A 22,158-nucleotide genomic window follows, 5' to 3' on the forward strand; every position below is an offset into this window, starting at 1 on the left:
TTGAGGGATCCAAGTCTCTGCCTTCTGCACCTTCTCTCAGGCCAACAATTTCCACATTGTTCCTCCGACTGAAGTTCTCCATATGATCCAAATTGTCCAAAAGAAGCTGCCTATCTGTCGCCCATTGTTCAGCTTGCTTCTTTAGTTCTTCAATTTTTTTAATTGTTTTTACCAAGATTTTTCTCAGCTCTGTCCACTCTTCCATTTAAACCACTAATAGCTTCACCCACATCTCTCACAGTAGTGGTAAGCTCTTTAATGGCATTCTCCACACTTGTAAAACATTGATGCAGACCTTCAATTCTTGCAGCAGAATTTCAAAGTCCGGTGTTCATTGAGAGGAGGAGGCATCTCCACCCGTACTTTCTGTCGAAGTGACTGGTGAGGCTGAAGATTTTTAAATCATGAATTTTGGCTTCTTCCCATGGAATCGTCCAGTCATTCTTCAATATTAATCCGCACTTTGGTATTAGAAAAATTTTCATTAAAACCACTTTTAGGTCATCTTTTAGAGGATTTTCTTGGAGAGCTCAGAGAAACATGCCTGCTCAGCCATGCCCCTCTGAAGACCTCATTTTGTGAGCAGATATGATGAAGACAGAGGAATTGAAAGAAAGGAATAGAATCCTTGCAGGGGACTGGGTGTGAAGAAGTATATTCAAAGTAGTTGCGGGAATTGGTAGGTTAGTAAATAAAAATCTGTAGAAAGCTTGTCTCCTGCAATGGACCATAAGACTATAAGACTTAAGACATTGGAGCAGAAATAGGCCATTCATCCCATTGAGTCTGCCCCTGCCATTCAATCATGAGTTGATCCATTTCCCCACTCATCCCCACTTCCCTATCTTCTCCCCATAACCTTTCATGTCTGGATAAACAAGAACCTATCAAATCTCTATCTTAAATACACCCAATGACCTGGCCTCCATAACTGCCGGTGGCAACATATTTCACAAATGCACCTCCCTCTGTCTGAAGAAATTCCTCTGCATCTCTGTTCTATGCAGACATCCTTTAATCCTGAAGTATCCTGTCTTTTCCTCAACTCTCCCCCCATGGGAAACAACCTTTCTACATTTACTCTGTCCATTGCTTTCAACATTCAAAATGCTTCAATGAGATCTCATTGATTCTCCTAAATTCAAATGAATACAGGCAAAGAGCTGTCAAATGCTCCTCATATGATAATCTTTCCATTTCTAGAATTATCCTAGTGAACTTCCTCTGAAACCTCTCCAACAACAGCATATCCTTTCTTAAATGAGGATCCCAAGTCTCACCATTGCCTCAACATCACATCCCTGCTCTTATATTCAATTCCTCTTGAAATCAATGCTAGCACTGGATTTGCCTTCTTCACTACTGTCTCAACCTGCAAGGTTATTGTCAGGCTATGGAGTCAGATCAAAAAAGGGGAAAGAATTGTCAGATATGGACCAAGTTGAGGTGAAAGTTGAGAGTGAAGTAGATAATGTCGAGAGCTCATCACGGGTGCACGAGGCAGCGCCAATGTAGTTGTCAATGTAGTGGAGGAAGAGTTGAGGGGCTTTGCCTGTGTTGGTTTGCAGCATAGGTGGCTCCACAAAGCCAACAAAAATGCAAGCATAGCTGGGACCAGTGTGGGTATCCATGGCCTCTTCTTTGATTTGGGATGAGTCAAAGGAGAAGTTATTGAGGGTGAGAACAAGCTCTGACAGGAGGAGTAGGGAGGTAGTGGAGGGGTTCTAGTTGGTACTTTCCCTTGTGGCTGCAGGATGTGCCACAATTATGCCCATACCTCTTCCCTCACCACCATTCAGGGCCCCAAACAGTCCTTCCAAGTGAGGCAACACTTCACTTGTGAATCTGCGGGAGTCGCCTACTGCATCCAGTGCTCCTGTTGTGGGCTTCTCTACATCAGAGAGACTGAACGCAGTCATTTCACTGAGCATCTTCACTCTGTCCACATCAATTACAGGAATCTCCCAGTAGCCAACCTTTTGAATTCTGCACCCACCCCACTACCCCCCCCCACCCCCCCACCGCCAATCCACCACTGACATTGCTGTCCATAGCCTCATGTACTGTCAAACCAAGGCCACCTGTTAATTGGAGGAGCAACACCTGATGTTTCATCTGGACACTCTCCAACTGGTTAGCATTAAAATGGACTCTCTCTCTTACCCATCCTCTCTTCTCCATACCTCTCTTCTTTTTTCTAGCTCTCCATCACCTTCCTTTTCCATTTGCAGAGCCATCCCACCTCCCCAGTTGCTGGTGTTCCCTCCCTCCCTTATCCACCTATTATCTACCTGTGGGACTGTGCTCCTCCTCCTGCCCCACCCCCCCACACCCCCACCATTTTGCTCAGGCTCCTGCCTACATTTTTCTTATACCTTGATCAAGAGCAGAAATGTTGTTTATGTATCTTTAACTTTGATGTATACTGTTTGACTGCAGCTGACGTGGACATTTACCACCTCCATAAATCTTTGTCCGCGAAGCCAAGCCAAAGAAGATACTGTTTGACTTGCTGAGTTTCTCCAGCATTGTGCTTTTGCCTAAATATTATTGATTTTTTGAAGAAGCCTTGTCATGAAATTTGAAAATGCTGGGAGGCAACATCTGTGGCCAGAGAAACTCAAATAAATAATTTAGGTAAATGACCCTATTGAGTTCTGCCAGTTTTTCAGGTTACATTTGATCCATTTAAGGCATACCTCTGTCTTAGAGCTGCCGTTTCCAGCATGTTTGATCAGTGGGGATTTGAACAATGTTGAGCTGATTTACCTGGGGGTTTTCTAGCAAATCTTGTCAGCGTACACAGCTCTGTAACTAAAGCTGTGATGAATTGAGTACAATTCAAAATAAGGGCAATGTTAACAATACTTCCCGAAACTATTTGTCAGTTGAATGGACAGTAGATTCCTATGAACACTTATTAAAAAAGGAACCAAGACAACAAGTAAATTAATCTGTTGGAATTTCCTTACTTGTCTTTTGTGGAAGGTTGTCAAGCTCAAAACACAACAAAATCTGATTTGCTTAATTTCAAAGTGTAATAAAAATTTAAACTTGAGTTGTAGATTATTCCATGTTGGAATAATGATCCATCACTGAGGAATGATTGATAAATGAACATAAATCATTTGCTGAGTTGCCAACATGTCTGTGAAGTCATGAAGAGCGATGGAGTAATTCCTGGAAAGAGTCAATAATGCAGCATCAGTTCAACATTGCATTGCTTATAGCAAGATAGAAAGAAGGAAGGATGCACAAAATGTTATGGGGACAAAATCTGCAGAAATAAAAACTAAGAACTGATAAATTCCAGAAAATGCACATTCAAAGGATGTGAGCCTAATTTATGCATAACCTGATCAAATTTGGTGTTAACAGTGAATGTATGGAAGCTGACTTAATAGTCAAAGATTATGTCAGAGAGGGCCACCAGGTATATGAGGATGACGAGGAGAACAAATGCTAAAGGTCTTTACTGATTTGAAGGAAAACATATCTGGGATCTTCAATAGCTACACTAGACTCCAAGCCACAATATCCCCAAGATTTCTTCTCCCCATTTTCTAACTTTATTGATCTCAGTCAGGCCTCACTTTGTTCATTTCCATCCTGTATGTGGGTCTATATTAAACTCAGAGGGTAAATCAGTCATCAAGTAACAATGGAATTTAATTGGAGAGCCTGGATAGTTCAGATGGTAGAGCACCAGACTTTTAATCTGAGGGTCCAGAGTTCAAGTTCCTGTTTAGGCATTTTTTGGTGGCACGGTTAGCCCGGTGGTTAGCGCCATGCTATTACGGTGCCAACGACCCAGGTTTGAATCCGGCACTGACTGTAAGGTGTTTGTGCATTCTCCCCATGTCTGCATGAGTTTCCTCTGGGGACTCTGGTTTCCTGCAAAACATATTGGAGTTGTAGGTTAATTGGGCACATGGGCTCATGTGCTGGAAGGGCCTGTTACTGTGCTGTATGTCTGAATTAAAATTTAAAAAAAAAATCTTGCCTCTGCCACCCCAATATTAATAATGTAATATTTTTGACTGATATACATAAAATTATATTTTTGGTAAAACAACATGAAGTTGCTTGAAGGTACTAAATCACTGAAGGAATGCCATCTAATATCGAAAGCTAAAATGGTTAAGTTTACATTTTAACTTCATACACACTTGTATCATTGGAGATCCCAAGAACAGCAAGAATTTGGGAAAGATTTTTGGTTTGCATGTTTGTATGTTTGTTTGGCATTCAAGTTCTAGAATCTAGATGTAATAGAAGAGCACCACTTCTACTCAAAGGGGTCCTTTATTATCATCAAACAGAGACAGAGAACAGGAAGGAGAGAGAGAAATCTAATGGCTTAGTGTCAGGACATCATCCTCTCTCTCAATCTTAGCAGGATTAAGGATCTAGGCTTCTATCACCAAGAGTATCCTGTCAGGATGCATCTCTACTTCTCTACTTGCTTTGCCGATGACCACTGAAGCATGCAGAGAATTGTGAACGCACCTCAAGGCTGTATTATCTGTATGTGCAGGACACCTGAAAATCTTCCCCTCTCTGTTGAAGCCTCCTCTCAGTACATCTTATGGTTCGTAAATATGCTGCACATTCTATAAATCTAACACAGATATTTGGTAATCACATTGCATCATTTGGGACAGATAATTTATGCTGAATGTGGCAAAACATATTCTTTGTTTTTCATATTCAAGAATCCATGTTGCTCTTGTGACATTGCACAGTTTGCTTTAATACACTATTTCATTTCAAGGAAGTGAGCCCAAAACAATTTGTAATATTTACCATTGACATTGCCAATTTTTCAATTTGCTTTTGGGGTTGCCACAACACTTTCCGTTCTGGTGGAACACAGGGTGCATTTGGAAATCACCCATCTGGATCTGGAGTCGAGTTAAAAAATTCCACCTCTGGGAAGCTTCACTTCAAAAGTTGAACTGTTTTCCTCTTTGGGGATACTCCCAACACTCTAATTTTTCATCCAATTTTGTCGAAAAAACTGAGGGAACGAAGATTAATTTATGGATGCAGATTCAAAGAGCACAGAGAGAGATTTTCAAGCAGAAAATCGTCCAAGGCATTTCATGGAAGAACAATTAAATGAAACATTTCTTGAGGCAAAGGCCAAACTTTGTTCAAAAGGAAGATATTCTAAATGGAGAAGGAAATGGAGAGGTTTCTTTTGGAGAAGAGGGCATTTTATAGAGAACAACTTGATCCCCGAAGGCACAAATATAGAATAGAAATGAATTACACACTGACCAAAAAGACCATTTGGTAGGAAGTATTTTTAAGCAACATTTAACTTCAAGGTACTTTCTGATTTGTGTTTATAATTTTATTCATATTTGAAACTAAATAAGGTTGCTCAGACAGGATCTCCACAAAGGAGTATAGGATTCTCCCACAACCAGCCTGACTTTAACTCATGTACCATGGCTGCATTTTGCGTGGTTCCAATAAAATGCAGTTAGATCTTCAGAACACTATGCCCTTTGGCCCATCTAGTCCATGCCATACTATTATACCACCTAATCCCATTGGCCTGCACCTGGACCATAGCCCTCTCTATCACTCCCATCCATGCATTCATCCAATTTTCTCTCAAATGTTGAAATAGAACTCGCATGCATTACTTTCACTGGCAGTTTGTTTCACGCTCTTACACAGTAAGTTCCTCCTAATTTTCCACTTCAACGTTTCACCTTTCGCCCTTCACCCATGTCCTCTAGTTCTTGTGTCACCTAACCTCAGCAGAAAAAAGCTTCCTTGCATTTACCCTATTTATACTCTTCATAATACTCTGTACCTCTCTCAAATCTCCCCTCGTTCTCTGACCCTGCAGGGAATTAAAGTCCCAACCTATTTAACCTTTCCCTATGATTCAACTACTCGAGTCCCAGCAACAACTTTGAAAATTCTTCCTGTAATCATACAATCTTATTGGTATAATTCCTGTAGATAGACCAAAACTGCATGTAAATTTGGCCTCACCAATGCCTCATACAAGTTCAACATCACATCTCAACTCCTGTACTAATACTATGAATTATGAAGGACACTTGGCCAAAAGCACCCTTTACAGATTAAAAGATTTACCTGTGACGCCACTTTCAAGGAGCAATGTATCTGGTCCAGGTTCCGCTGAAAGCTTTGAGTGCCTTCCTCATTGTTCACTACACCCCCTAATCTTTGCATCATCTGCAAATTTGCTGATCCAGTCCTATCACATTATCATCCGGATCATTGGAAGCAAACAATAATGAACCCCTCACTAATCACTGAGGAATACCACTGGTATTCTATCTCTGTAACATTGGTTAGCCATGACCTACCACGTACAAAGTCATGGTGACTATCCTTAATCAGTCCCTCACTCCAAGTACTTAGATATCTGTTCTCTTAGGGCTCCTTCTAATAATTTACCCACTATTGATGTCAGGCTCGCTGACCTATAAATTCCCAGATTATTCTTGGAGCTTTAAACAACAGAACAATTTTAGTTATCTTCCAATCCTCTGGCACCTCCCCTGTGGCTAAAGATATTTTAAATACCTTTGGTTGAGCTCCTGCAATTTCAGCACTAGTCTCGCTCAAGTTCTTAGGGAATATCTTGTCTGGCCTTGCAGATTTATTCTCTATATCTGTCTCTGAACAGCAAACACCTCCTCTGAAATCTGCATGGAATTCATGATCTCACTGCTGTTCTGCGTCACTTCTATATACTCTGTGTCCATCTTCTGAGTAGATACAAATAAAAAAATCCATTGAAGATCTCCCCCATCTCTTTGGCTCTATGTACTGATGACCACGCTGATCTTCAATAGGATCAGTTTTGTCCCTTGCTATCATTTTGCTCTTAATATATTTGTAGAAGTTTTTGGGATTTTCCTTCATCTGGTCTGCCACAGCTACATCATGCCTTCTTTTAGCCTTCCTGGTTTGGTTCCTAAGTGTTTTCATACATTTATTGTACTCCTCCTCTGTGCCTTGTTGCCTATACCTGCTTTGCACCTCTTTCTTCTTTTTAACCAGGGCCTCAATAGCTCTATTCCTGTCTGTCTTACCTTTAATTCTGTAGGAACATTAAAACTGTGCACTCTCAAAATTTTACTTTTGAAGGCCTCCCATTTACCAAGCATACCTTTACCAGAAAACATCCTGATGCAATCCACATGCCAAATCCATTCTTATGCCATCTACAATTTAGAATCTCAACCTAAAGACCAGAGCTATCCTTTTCCAGAATTACCTTGAAACTAATGGCATTATGATCACTAGATCCAAAGTATTCCCCTACACTCACTTCCACCACCTGCTCTTTTTCATTCCCCAATAAGAAATCCAATATTGCACTCTCTAATTGGGGACTCTATACATTGATTGAGGTAACTTTCCTGAACAAATTTAACAAACTCTAACCTATCCAGTCCTTTTTAGGAATGGGAGTTTCTTGCAAATGTCTGCTATCTCTCCAAATTTACTCATCCAATGCCCATTGACAATAAGATTTTCTATAAAAAAATCCCATGAATGAGGTTATCCCTTTCTTATTCCAATGACCTGCATGGTTGACTTATCATTAGTTACGGTTTGAATGCCCTGCCAGCAATGCCCCGTGTTGCTGGTGTCGCAGAGGTGTCTGTGAATTTTCTCTGTATAGCCACACTTTGCCTTCCTGATTGCATGGGAGAATTCAGTCCTTGCTGATCTTAATTCTATCTTGTCTCTTGATCTGAAGGCAGGATCACGAGTATGAGCAATGCCCGAAGCTCCATGTCTTCTCATGGTTGGTGAATTGCTGATATGATCACCGTAACATCCTCAATACACTTGCGTACATAACTAATCGCTGAGCATGAATACTCATCGTTGTACATGGTTATCTCTTTGAATCTACTCTAGTCTGTGGTTTTAAAGCATTCCTACGGCACTGCTAAGGCTTCCATTGGCCAGGCCCTGATCTCCCTGTGAATTGGTTTGACTCATTTAACCACTGGTCTAAATGTTGGGATTAACAGAATGGATATGTGGTCTGAGTATCCAGGGTGGGACCAGGTGGTGGGTGGTGGGGCTGGTGGGAACAGCCTTGTATTCTCCAGGCACATTTCTGTAAACCAAATGTAAGATATTCTTTCCTCTGGTCGCAAAGTTGACATGTTGTTCGAACTTTGGCAGGATTGTTTTTAAGTAGATGTGATTATGTCACCAGCAATGATCATGTAACCATCAGGATGAGTTGCCTGGGCCTCACAGATGGCCCTGCAAATCTGTGAGTGCTTCCCCAGCATTCACAGGAGGAGTATAAACTGCTGTAATCAGAGTGCTTATGAATTCTTGGGTAAATAGAAGGACTGCACTTCACCATTAAAACATCTCTAGTGAGCAGTGGGCCTTTACTATGGAGACATTTATACACTAGTCCTTGTTCATGAGGATACACAAACCCCCTCCCTGTGTCTTACCTCTGCAGCAATTCTGTCTGCCTGAAAGGCGATAAGGCCTTCCAGTTGAATAGCTGACTACAGAGTAGAGTCCTGGAGCCAGGTTTCTGTAATCACCAGGGTGCAGCAGACCTACATTCCCTCTGGATCAGATGCATAGAACCATAGAATGCAACAGCATAGAAAACAGGCCAATTGGCCCCTCTAATCTGTGCTGACCATCATCTCCCTAGTCCCACTGACCTGCTCCCATTCTATAATTCTCCAGACCTTTCCTATCTTTGTATCTATCCAATATATTCTTAAAACACACAATCAAACCCATCACATCAGATGGCAGCTCATTCCACACTCCCACCACTCTCTGAGTGAAGAACTTTCTACTGATGTTCCCCCTAAGCCTTTCCCCTTCATCTTAAAACTATCACCTCTTGTATTTATCTCCCCCAATCTAAGAGGAAAAAGCCTATTCCCATCCACTATGTCTATACTTCTCAAAATCTTGTAAACCTCTATCATATCTCCCCTCATTCTTCTTCACTCCAAGGAATAAAGTCCTAACCTATTTAATCTTTCCCTGTAACTCAATTCCTGAAGACCTGGCAACATCCTAGTAAATCTTTTCTGCACTCTTTCAATCTTATTGATATCTTTTCCGTAGTTAGGTGCCTGAGAACTGCACACAATATTCCAAATTTGGCCTCACTAATGTCTTAAACAACTTCAACATAACATCTCAACTTCTATACTCAATACTTTGACTTATAAAAGCTAAGATACCAAAAGGTTTCTTTACAACCCTGTCCACATGCAATGCCACCTTCAGGGAACAATGTATCTGTTTTCCCAGATCTCTCTGCTCCTCCACACTCCACATTTATTGTGTATGTCCTACCTTGGTTTACCCTTCCAAAATGCATCACCTCATACTTTGTCTGTATTAAACTCCACCTGCCATTTTTAGCCCATTCTCCCAGTTGGTTAAAATCCCTCTACAAGTTTTGAAAATCTTCCTCACTGTCTGCAACACCTCCTAACTTTGTGGCATCAGCAAACTTGCTGATCCAATTCACCACATTATCATCCAGATCATTGATATAGACAATGGTCCCTACACGGTTCTCTGAGGCACACCACTTATCACAGGCCTCCAATCTAAGAAGCAACCATCCATTACCACCCTCTGTCTTCTCTCACACAGCCAATTTTGAATCCAGTTTACAAGCTCTCCTAGTGTCTGAACCTTCTGAACTAACCTCCCATATAGGACCTTGTCGAAGGCCTTACTAACATCCATGTAGACATCCACAGCCCTTCCCTCATCTTTCTTCCTGGTAACCTCCTAGAAAAGCTCTACAAGATTCATTAAACACAACCTGCCATGCTCAAAGCCATGGTGACTATCCTTAATCAGCCCATGACTGACCAAATTTCTATAGATCCAGAACTTTCTATGACAATTTATCCACCACTGACATCAGGCTCACCACCCTTTTTAAACAACAGGGCAACATGAGCTACCCTCCAATCTTCTGGCACCTCACCCATGGCCAAGGACATTTTGAATATATAAGCCAGGGCATCTGTAGGTAATCCAGTTTATTGTCCAGATATCATAAATTTGCAAGTAAAATTGTTGGGAGAGCAGGCCTGAATGAATTTGCTCTGAGTCTGGCTCAATTTCCGAGCTTCTGCTTCTTGCACACCGTTTCCGATTACCCCTTCCCTGAGTTTCTGTAGTGGGCTTCAGCTTGGTGTTAGGGCTCACTGCTTTCTTTAAATCATGTTTGCACAGTACCTGCATGATCTGGCTAGAAGACCAGCAGATTTTAGTGTTCCTTATATTTACCAATATTTTTTGATTCTAGACAAGAAGAACAGAATAAGTGATTGTACCTTTGGAGCAGGAGTGGCCGCTGCAACCATGTACATCGCCATATTTTTGGGGGGCCCAATGCCGTAATTCCAAATATTAATCCACACTTTTCTACAATGCTCCTTGCAATGAATTTGATGCGACTCATAACATTATTCCCACCATGCTCAACCTTTCTATTTCTGTCTTTGTCTGCAGGCTTAACAAAATGTTTTTCCACCACCACTCCACTATCTGCTCCGGTTCCCATAAGTAGTTGGCTATTATGTTATTTATTTGTCAAATTCTCTGGGTAAAATGTAATAATATTATTTTCTGAGGTCAAGCTAATTTCAGATCCCTTAAAATTCTAGGTTATATTTCAGCACAGAATATCTGATTTACTTCTATTGTAGGCTGGCAAGGGTTAATAAATATGTAATTATTTATATCTTCTAGAATGAAGAAACAGAAGAGTTCAGTCAACATTGACAGTTGAACTGTTTAATTCTCATTTTTAGTGTCCAAATTTACCTTTCATGAGGAGAAACAGATGTCTTATCCTCAACATACCACAAGTATGGGTGCACCATTGGCTTCACATTCTTACGGAAATTGGTCTGCGTGCCATGCTCTCTATTCCTCACACAGGATTCGCTTGCGATGTAAAAAATAAATAACTCATATCAGCTTGAAGCAGGCTCCAACTTTCTAACCAGACTTTCATAGCGGGGCTAGGCTGTGGCTTCAGTTACTTATAGAGTGGGCTCAGCTAAGATGAATGTGGACTCCCACAGAGGATGATTTGCTTCCGGCAGGTGTCCCAGACCTTAGGCCATCAGATCCCACCACAGATCCTCAGATGTAGAAAGTTGCGCAAAACTATGCACTTTCTGTCTGATGTGAGAATAATGGATCTTCCGTTGGTTAGTATCGTGGAAAGATCAAGAATAGACTGTGGCAACATCAGCAAAGCTTCCTTCATGAAGATACAGTGAAACACTTTAAATAAAAGCAAAAATACAAGGGGGAAATAAAACCACACATAACTGAGACTAGTTACAGGTTCAGACATTTAAAAATCTATTTTTAAAAACTAAACAATTTTGAATACACTTTAAGGGAAATCATGTCATATAAAAGAAAATTGTTAAAATATTTCAAAGTGAATTCCTTTGAAGATAAATTGTCTTTTGCATTTAAAAACATACTTGACATACAAGAAAGATAAGTTGTGTGTTATACTCTGGTAAAATACTAAAGAAAAATAGTTATTTGCATGGCAAGTTTCTCATCCATCAGTATTTGAGACATAATTTCCCTCCCTATATTGTCTCTATATTTTAATAATATCGAATCATGTATCAGAAGCAGAAATGACTTGTTCTAAACCTGTCACAAAATTTGTTGTTTTGCAGCATATATAAGCCACCTTACAAAATAAATAAAAATAGTGAAGAGAAGGCAGTGTCTGTGTTTCATGGATCATTCAGGAATCTGATGGCAGAGGGAAAGAAGCTCTTCCTTAAGCTGCTGAATTCTCATCTCCAGGCACTCGTACCTTTTCCCCAATGTTAGCAGAATGAAGAGGAATGACTTGGGTGGTGGGGGTCCTTTAGAGGCTGCTTTCTTAAAACATGGCCTCTTGCTGATGTCCTCAATGGAGTGAAGATTGGTGCCCATGATGTCACAGGCCAAGTTAACAACCCTCGAGTCTTTTCTTGTCCTGAGAGTTGGCATCTCTGTACCAGATAATGATGCAACCAGCCAGAATGCACTTCATGGTACACCTGTAGAAGTTTTCCAGAGTCTTTGGTGACATACCGAATCTCTTTAAACTCTTCACAAAGTATAGCTCCTGGTGAGCCTTCTTCATGATTGCATTGACATGGAGCCTCAAGGACAGATCATCAGAGATGTTGACACCCAGGAATTTGAAGTTTTTGACCCTCTCCATTGCTGAGCTATCGACGAGGACTGGTTCATGTTCTCTTGACTTCCTTCTGAAGTCCACAATCATCTGCTTGGGTTTGCTAATGTTGAGTAAATGGTCATTGGTGTGACACCACTCAACGAGCTGATCTATCTCCCTCCTGGACGCTTCCTCATTGCTGTTTGTGATTCTGCCGACAACCGTGGTGTCAGCGACAAATTTGTAGATAGCATTGGAATCATGCCTAGTCACACAGTCATGGGTATATAACGAGTAGAGCAGTGGGATAAGCATGCATCCTTGAAGTGCATGTGTTGATCATCAGTGAGGAGGAGATGCTGTTTCCAATTCATACCTGATTGTGCTCTTCCAATGAGGAAGTCACACTTTTGATTTTAGCTTGATATTTGGGTATGTAACGTGATAATAAAAAAACTGAAAACCAAAGAATCTCAAAACTGTATCTTACTTGTTAAAACTTTACATGAGAAACGAGAAAAGGGCAGTATGGTTTGCTGAGGTTTTTTGGATTGTGATTTTTACCATCTGTTTTGCGTATATCTTTTTCATTTACGCTACCAAGAAGTAGTAGCATTTGATGCTTAACATTTGAGCATGTACATTTTACCAAATTACTACTCTTTTTTGAATATTTTATTTTTGGATTTTTACAGACTCATGTACTTCAAACAACACAGAACATCTGTCCCCTTTTACAGAGTATATTATACCGAGTCTTTGTTTTCCCCTCCCCCCTCCCATCCCCTCACCCCCCCAACCCAAAACAATAAATCAACAAACACATACTAGTCACAAAAGAAAATAAAACAACAGAATAATAATGGTTACAAACAGATCACAGAAATAATTCAAAGATAACATAAGCCAAGACGATACTTGAGCAACCTAAAACAAATTTCTTCGATGCTATGATATTTATTTTCAGGTAATTATAAGCTCTTCTCTCAAAAATACCACTTGGAAGTTGCACATGTAAATTCATGTACATTGCAGCATACAGCATCAGGAGAGATTTTTTTAACCATATATTCTAAGCTGGTGGCAGTATGAATAAAATTTAATATGCCATACTTACACTGATGCAAGATTAATGGAGTTATGCTTTAATCATTGGACTAAATCATAGATTCTTACAGTCCATAAGTTGCCTCTTACAAGTGTTTACTGTTTTAGCCCATGTTGATGTCATTTCACTGTATTTTTGACATTGTTACTTTTTAAGTATATGCAGTAAACTATGCAGGCTGTACTTTTCTGATTCAGATTTATTGTCAGAGAACATACATGACATCACATACAACCCTGAGATTCTTTTCCCTGTGGGAGAGCAAGAATTATGCATGGTCATGCAAAAAATAAACTGTATACAGCATAAACATGTAAACAAAGAAATGTGAACAGATAAAAAATGTAAACAAACTGACCGTGTAATACAGAGAGAATTTTTAAAAAATCAATAAAGTGCACAAGTAAAAGTCCTTAAATTAGTCTCAAATTGAGTTTGATGGTGGAGGGGTAGCAGCTGTTCCTGAACCTGATGGTGTGAGTCTTGTGGCACTTACCGGTATATCTCTTTCCTGATGGCAGCAGCGAAAACAAAACATGTGGTAGGTGGTGTGGGTCTTTGATGATTGATGCTGCTCTCTGTTGCCAGAGTTCTCTGCAAATGTACTCAACAGTGGGGAGGGTTTTGCCTGTGATGCCCTGTCTATGTCCTCTACCTTTTAGAGAGCTCTATGCACACTTTCCAAGACACCTCTGTCGATATTTGCCAGGGTTTCTGGTCAACACACTTTCATTATGATGCAACTAGTGTGTTGGGTCCAGAAATGATCTTTTGAGATAGTGACTCCCAAGAACTTAAATTTACTCCCCTCTCCACCTCTGATCCCTCAATGATCATAGGATTGTATATCTCTGGCTTTCCTTTCCTGAAGTCAACAATCAGCTCCTTAGTTTTGGTGACATTGAGTGCAAGGTTGTTGTTGGCTGTATACTGATTCATCCCCTTCCTTTATACAAACCACTACCATGGTATCGTCAGCAAAATGTAGGTCATAAAATTAATTTGCTCAACCACTCCAAATCCAGAAATTAAATTTTGTCTTGTCTTTCTCATCAACTTCAATTCAATGTCTGAGTCATGAGAAATTTCACTCGTATATTTTAAGCAATTTTTTTTTTGTTTTTCTTAATTATGTTGTGTGAGTGGAATCTGCTACGAAATCAGTTCTTCCAAGGAGACCACATTGCTCTTGAGTTACGTAACCCCAGAGAAACATTCAGGAGGCAAATACGTGCGATAGTTTTACTCATCACTAGAATCAGTGTATTTATTTATGGTCTTTCATTGCAGATTGCTAACCACATTTGGATTCATGTGACAATACAAAACCTCCCTACATTTTAAATGAAATGACTGCATTGTTCTATATATATATGAATATATATATTCATGAAGCTGAACCAAGCCATGAAAGACCCCAACTATGAAGACGCTGTTTACATCCGGTACTGCACGAATGGCAGTCTCTTCAATCTGAGGCGCCTGCAAGCTCACACCAAGACACAAGAGAAACTTGTCCGTGAACTACTCTTTGCAGACGATGCCGCTTTAGTTGCCCATTCAGAGCCAGCTCTTCAGCGCTTGACGTCCTGCTTTGCGGAAACTGCCAAAATGTTTGGCCTGGAAGTCAGCCTGAAGAAAACTGAGGTCCTCCATCAGCCAGCTCCCCACCATGACTACCAGCTCCCCCACATCTCCATCGGGCACACAAAACGGTCAACCAGTTTACCTATCTCGGCTGCACCATTTCATCAGATGCAAGGATCGACAATGAGATAGACAACAGACTCGCCAAGGCAAATAGCGCCTTTGGAAGACTACACAAGAGTCTGGAAAAACAACCAACTGAGAAACCTCACAAAGATAAGTGTATACAGAGCCGTTGTCATACCCACACTCCTGTTCGGCTCCGAATCATGGGTCCTCTACCGGCATCACCTACGGCTCCTAGAACGCTTCCACCAGCGTTGTCTCCGCTCCATCCTCAACATCCATTGGAGCGCTTTCATCCCTAATGTCGAAGTACTCGAGATGGCAGAGGTCGACAGCATCGAGTCCACGCTGCTGAAGATCTAGCTGCGCTGGGTGGGTCACGTCTCCAGAATGGAGGACCATCGCCTTCCCAAGATCGTGTTATATGGCGAGCTCTCCACTGGCCACCGTGACAGAGGTCCACCAAAGGAAAGGTACAAGGACTGCCTAAAGAAATCTCTTGGTGCCTGCCACATTGACCACCGCCAGTGGGCTGATATCACCTCAAACCGTACATCTTGGCGCCTCACAGTTTGGGGGGCAGCAACCTCCTGTGAAGAAGACCGCAGAGCCCACCTCACTGACAAAAGGCAAAGGAGGAAAAACCCAACGCCCAACCAACCAATTTTCCCCTGCAGCCGCTGCAACCGTGTCTGCCTGTCCCGCATCGGACTTGTCAGCCACAAACGAGCCTGCAGCTGACGTGGACTTTTACCCCCTCCATAAATCTTCGTCCGCGAAGCCAAGCCAAAGAAAGATGATATATATGTGAATATATATATATGAATATATACATGTACTTCTTATACTAGCTTATCTTACCCCATATTATTGCTTTACCATGAAGTAAAAATCCAAATCATATCAGGCAGCCTCAAGAACTGATAAGAAGTTTGGCATCACTCCCTGTGGCTGAATATTCAACCTATCTTCCCACATAACGCATAAGAAAACATGTATGCTTCAATAATCACTTCTGAAAAAGCACCTGGATCTTTCCAACAATTTTTGAATCTAGAGCTGAAATTTGCTTCCAGATAATTAGCTTCCAGAAACTAACTGCGGTTCAGGCTTTTCTATATCTACGTATGTTGCCACTGGTCTTTTTTTAACCACCTGCAGTTGAGCCTTGTTTTCAACTTTTTAGTTCATTTTGCATATTTTTTACGTTATTTCTGATGTTGATGGAATCAGTCATTTCCTTCTGAAATATGATATCATATACACTTCAAGCTACAAGTTTCGATAATGAAGTTACATGTATGTAATTTGTTACTTATTTTTGTGGGAGCAATTGCACTTTGATCTAATATGTTTTTCAGAATCAGAATTTATTGTTATGAACAAGATGAAATTCAGTGTTTTGCAGCCGCATCATTAGTGCAAACATATTATAAACATCTTACAACATTAGTATGAAAAATAAAATAAAATGATAATAACAAAAAAGTGCACAAAAAGTAAGGAAGTGTCTTTGGTTCATTGATTATTCAGGAATCTGATGACAGTGGGGAAGAAGCTGTCCTTGCACAATTGAATTTCTTTGTATGTTATTTCGGAGCCTTATCTTTCAATGTGGTGTATTCATGACCATGGTTTTTAAATGACAGTTTATTCATCATATTGGTCATTTCATTTTGAAACACCATTCCTATTTCTCTGGAGACACAATCTCCATAGCTCTCTGGAGTAATGAATCTCAAAGAATCACAATATTTGGAGAGAAAATTCCTCCTCATCTCCATCTTAAGTGGATGGATTACTACCAGTGCTCTAAAATTATACCCTCTGGTCCTCCACAAGGGAGCAACATCCTCTCAATGCCAATGACAACAACAGATTTCAGAAAAGTTTAAAATCATAATCCTGTAAAGAGTTAATTGACTTGAATCCAACGCTGGTCTATTCAGTCTCACAAATTCCATGTGCAGACATCACTTCCCTAAAGAGTTCATTCAAAGGCGGATTAACCATTAGGCGGAGTAGGCTGAAGCCTAGGGATCCGGAAGGTAAGGGGGCCTGTCAAACAACAAGAGAAACAACAAAAGAAATGTTACTTTAATGATATCGAAGAGTATTAGCCCCAATATTAAAAGTATTTTAAAATTGAAAAAAACTTATAACTTTCAATGCTCCTGTCGTTTGGCTTTCACTTATTCACTTAGATCCAAAACCTGCCTTCTATTTATAACTTTTGTTACGAGTCCAGAGGACCCCAAAACCCAGCACGACAGAGGGTTACTTAAACAAAAGTTGCTTTTAATTATCTTTGAACATGAAAATAGAATCAAACTTTAACTTCCTTCTATTGACTTACTTAATCCCCCTCTAATTCTAAGCGCATGTGTGTGTAATGTGTATATAAGTTTAGAGAAGTTCTTTGGTTCACAGTTCAATCTCACTGGTTGCAAACAATTCTTGTACTGTGCACAGAAGTTAGCATTAATAAAGTTCATCAGGCTTTGGTATTTTACAGGTAAACGATTACCACTCAGGAAGGTTCTTGTTGGTTTTCAGAGAGAAAATTTTCTCATTCGAGGACAGCCACTCCAATGCCTTGAGGACAAAACTTGCCCTTTCAGGGTTCTCCAGGTGATAACCTCTTTCTTTCAAGTCACCACAGAGTTCCTTTCTGTTTCTCCTATTCCAAGGGAAGCACCAGACAGCCAGTCCTCTCCTTTGACCAGGCAGACTTCCAAAGCTAGCCAGCTTGTCCCTCTGGAACCAAAGTCTCCGTTCTCTCCTCTCTCTCATTCCCTCCCACTCTGAGAGCAAAGCTCTTCTGCCTCTGCCTGCAAAGACACACACTCTTCCAAACAGCAAACTGTTTTTCAGACAAAGCTGTTGCTGTATGTTGCTACATTGTTGCCTTTTGCAAATAGCAGTCCATCATGAGTCTGTGAGCACTCTGCAAAACTCCTGCAAAAATTCTGTTTTAAAGTGTTTGTGTGTAACCTGCTCTAACAAATCTTTCCCAATTTATCTTCCAAACACCTCTACATACTCTGTCACACTATGTACCCAATTATTATTGTAGCGTTAATTCCAATAATTGTAATCCTAGTGCAGGTAAGTATAAATAACTCATACACTTCAGGAAATTTTATTTTCTACCTGTATTCAAATATATTTACATTGGGGTGGGAGTACTGGAAAACTAATATTAATAAAATTGTTTAATCTGATTTGGCCTTCATGTATTATGCTTCATTGAAATAAAATAAAATCCACTCTTAATACCCGGGTCAAGGACTCATACATGTCCCAGATCCTCTCTGTGCATGCAAAGGAAAGTGCCATGTGAATGTATTCTCTGAAATGGGCATTGGACTATCAACGTGATGTTTGTTTCCTGTCGGCCTCCTCAGAAATAAAATTAAGGGCAATGTGTTACAGGCTGAAAACAGAAGTAATCTTTGACAGTCAAAAAGCAACTACTGATTGAACTCAATGTCGAGACCGAAAATAATCTAAATTGGTAATATTCATACAAATTAATGTGGACTTTAGTGAAGTCTATATCCAATGGACTTTTTTCTTTTTCAATTTTTTAAAATATAATAAATATGGTACAATGAAAAAAGGGAATGAAACTAAAAATACAATATCACTCATACACATGACATAAAAATTCAGAAATTATAAACTTGGTCCCCTCTCCACTGCATATCAAAAATATACATATAAACGATCTAACTTACTCTAGATTTAAAAAAAACAAAAACATATTTACAGCTTATCCTGAGAATTACATATATTTTGTAGCTTTTCATTCATACAGTGAATTTAAAAAAAAATAGGTTAGACTAGATCTCATCCGGACTTTTAATAAAACATCTAATTTTCACTACTTTTTAATTTGATGAGGCAGAGAGTGCTAATTTTTTGCTAGATACTTCCATAATTGTTGAGTGAACATTTAATCTAAATATAGATGATAACCTCCATGGAGATATGTATTACTGTGTTGAAATAAAAACACCAACACACCAATAGCATCGTGAAGAAAGCACACCAGCGCCTCTACTTCCTCAGGTGTCTGCGGATGTTTTGTATAACACCAGGAATCCTGGCAAATTTCTACAGAGGTGCTCACCGGCAGCATCATGGGTCTGGTATGGGAACACTAATACCCCTGAGCATAAAACCCTCCAAAAGGTAGTGGACATGGCCCAGTTCATTACAGGCAAAACCCTCCCCACTATTGAGTATATCTACAGGGAACCCTGCTGTTAGAGAGCAGCAGCAATGATCGAAGACCCACAACACATAGTACAAGCTCTGTTCTTGCTGCTGCCATCAGGAAAGAGGTATAGGTGCTACAAGACTTGCTCCACCAGGATCAGGAACAGCTGCTACCCCTCCACCATCAGACTCCTCAACGACAAACACAATCAGGGACTCACTTAAGGATATTTGTGCGTTTTATTAATTTTCTCTGTTCCCTCTGTATTGCACGGTCAGTTTGTTTACATTACTTGTCAGTTTACAGTGTTTTTGATTGTTTACATGTTTCTGCTGTGTACAGTATATATTTTGCACTACCAATTAATGGTAATTCTGCCACACCCACAGGAAAAAGTAATTTCATGGTTATATGTTTTATTGTAGCGGCCTGCAAACAAAGACATAGACCAGCCTGCAAAATGGCCAACAAATGCAGTGACCACACGAACCTGGGGGTAGCACTGGCTGTCATCCCAGGTGACCTCCGCACATCTGGAAGATGGGAACTCTGCTCCGGTGATGCAGGGCCCTGACGTCAGTGGCAGGAGCCAATATAAACACAACAGCCAGAACAATCAGTCTTGTTTCCCAAGACTCTAGTGTGCGTGTCATTCTTCTCCATGGTCGCTTAGTGCAAACACTATATTGGTGACCCTGACAGATCCAACCAGCAGTTGGACCTGAAGATGATGGATCAAGCGGAGCCAGAGACCATCCGTGTGGTCTCTCTCAGGCTTACAACATTCTGGGTGTGGCAGCCACATGTGGTTTAAGCAGGCCAAGGCTCAGTTCCAGTTTCACGACATCACCGCCGACAACACCCGTTACTTCTAGGCCATGAGTGCCCTCTATCAGGACACAGTATAGAGCAAGGAAAATATGTGGCCCTCACAGAGATACTAACCAGCACTTTTGGGCTCTCCTGACGCAACTGTGTCACCCGATTTCTGCATATGAACAGCTTTGGGGTCAGGCCCCTGTATGCCCTAATGAGCGAGATGCTTGCTTTAACCAAGAGTCACAAACCTTGCCTGCTCTTTGAGCAGATCTTTGTGGAGCAGCTGACCAAGGATATACAGCTCTTGCTCACAGACAAGGACTTCAGCGACCCTTGGAGGGTCACTGGCAGGAGCGGTCATGTTCTGGAGATTGAAGGAGGATGCCATTGTCATCATAGACCACATCAGCAAGCCTCACAAACAGCCCCTGGTGAGATCAAGGCCAGTGGAGAGGCAAGTGAACACCCCAGGACAGCTATGCTACTACTACCAGTAATATGGTGAGGAGGCTTGTTGATGCCGGCCACGCTGTAGGTTTTCAGGAAACGCCCTGGGCAACTGTCATTGATGGCTGCAGCAGTTGGCTCACGTGATAGCCTCCTCCACGTCTGGGACTCACTGTCAAGTAGGAGTTTTCTGGTCTACACGGACGCCGTGATTAGCATCCTACCCCTCGCAGGCCTTTAGACCCACAACAGCAAGCAGGGCCCAGCACTGAGGGCAGCCAACAGCTCCTCCATCCAGATGTTTGGATTCCCCTTCATTTTGGCAACAGCCAGTTTACAAGGATCTTCACCCTTGCAGCAGTGGTGCAATCGTTCCTGGGGGCCAACTTCCTTAGGGTCCTCTACTTGCTTATTGACCTCAAGGGATGGTGCTTGGTGCATGCCAGAACCTTTCAAACTCTGTCTGTGGGGTAGCTTGTCTCCCGTCCCCTTCCTGGACTGTATAACACTCTTGTGCAATGAATTTGCCTGCATCCTGGTAGTTTCCTTTGATAGAAGTGCTACAGTTCTCCACAGCTGAGTCAAAGCATGGGGTAAGGCACCACATACTGTCCAAGAGTCCCCTGCTCCATGCCAGGCCACACCTACTCCCTTCTGAAAAGCTCAGCCTGGCAAAGGAGGAGTTTTTTTTTATATGAAAGGAGGACTGGGGATTGTACAGTCCCTGGGCCTCCCCATTCCACCTGGTGCCCAAATCAGCAGGGGTTGAAGACCATGTAGGGAATACCACCAACTCAACGAGGCCACCATGCCCAACAGATATCCTGTGCCCCACATCCAAGACTTTGCTGCCAAGCTGCACAGGGCATGGGTGTTCTCCAAGATGGACCTCATCCAGGGGTACCACCAAATCCCAGTTCACCCCCCAGAACACCCCCAAGACTGCAATCATAATTCCCTTTGGTTTGTTTGAATTTCTCCGTATACCCTTCAGTCTAAAGAATGCGGTGCAATTTTTTCAGCAGTTATTGGACACAGTGGTCTGGGACCTCCTATTTGCATTTCATCTATTTGGACGATGCCCTCCAGCCACAGGCGCAGGAACCATCTGAGACTACTGTGCACCCATCTGAGCAAGTTGACAATCAACCCCATGAAGTGCCAGTTTGGTCTGGATACATCAATTTCCTGGGGCACAGGATTAACAGACACAGGGCAACACCCCACTCTGAGAAGGTTGAGGTGGTCTGGCATTTTGCTAGGTCACGCGTGGTAAAAGGGCTGCAGGAATTCGCTGGTATAATAAACTTTTACCACAGGTTCATACCTACAGTAGCATGCATCATGCACCCCTCTTTGCACAGATGCAAGGCAAAAAATATTGCTTGGGATGAGGAGTATTCCAGGACATTCCAGAATGGCAAAGATGCACTGGCCAACACCACCCTCTTGGTCCACCCTTGACCAGAGGTACCTACCACTAACTGTCAACGCCTCCAGCACGGCGGAAGGGGGTGTGCTTGAACAACTCACTGAGAGCCAGTGGCAACACCTGGCCATTTTCAGTAGGCATCTCCACCCCCCCCCAGAATTCAAATGGAGCACTTTTGACCG

The 22,158-nt window shown here is 41.5% G+C and overlaps 1 non-coding gene across 1 annotated transcript; it reads left to right on the forward strand.

Annotated features, from left to right (window-relative positions):
* Nucleotides 1-3,679: 3,679 nt before the first annotated feature.
* Nucleotides 3,680-3,752, forward strand: trnak-uuu (transfer RNA lysine (anticodon UUU)). The gene has a single exon. It is a non-coding gene; the product is annotated as a tRNA-Lys (tRNA).
* The last annotated feature ends 18,406 nt before the right edge of the window (nucleotides 3,753-22,158 follow it).

This window comes from Narcine bancroftii, chromosome 1 (genome assembly GCF_036971445.1).
Source record: "Narcine bancroftii isolate sNarBan1 chromosome 1, sNarBan1.hap1, whole genome shotgun sequence".
Taxonomy (NCBI): Eukaryota; Metazoa; Chordata; class Chondrichthyes; order Torpediniformes; family Narcinidae; genus Narcine; species Narcine bancroftii.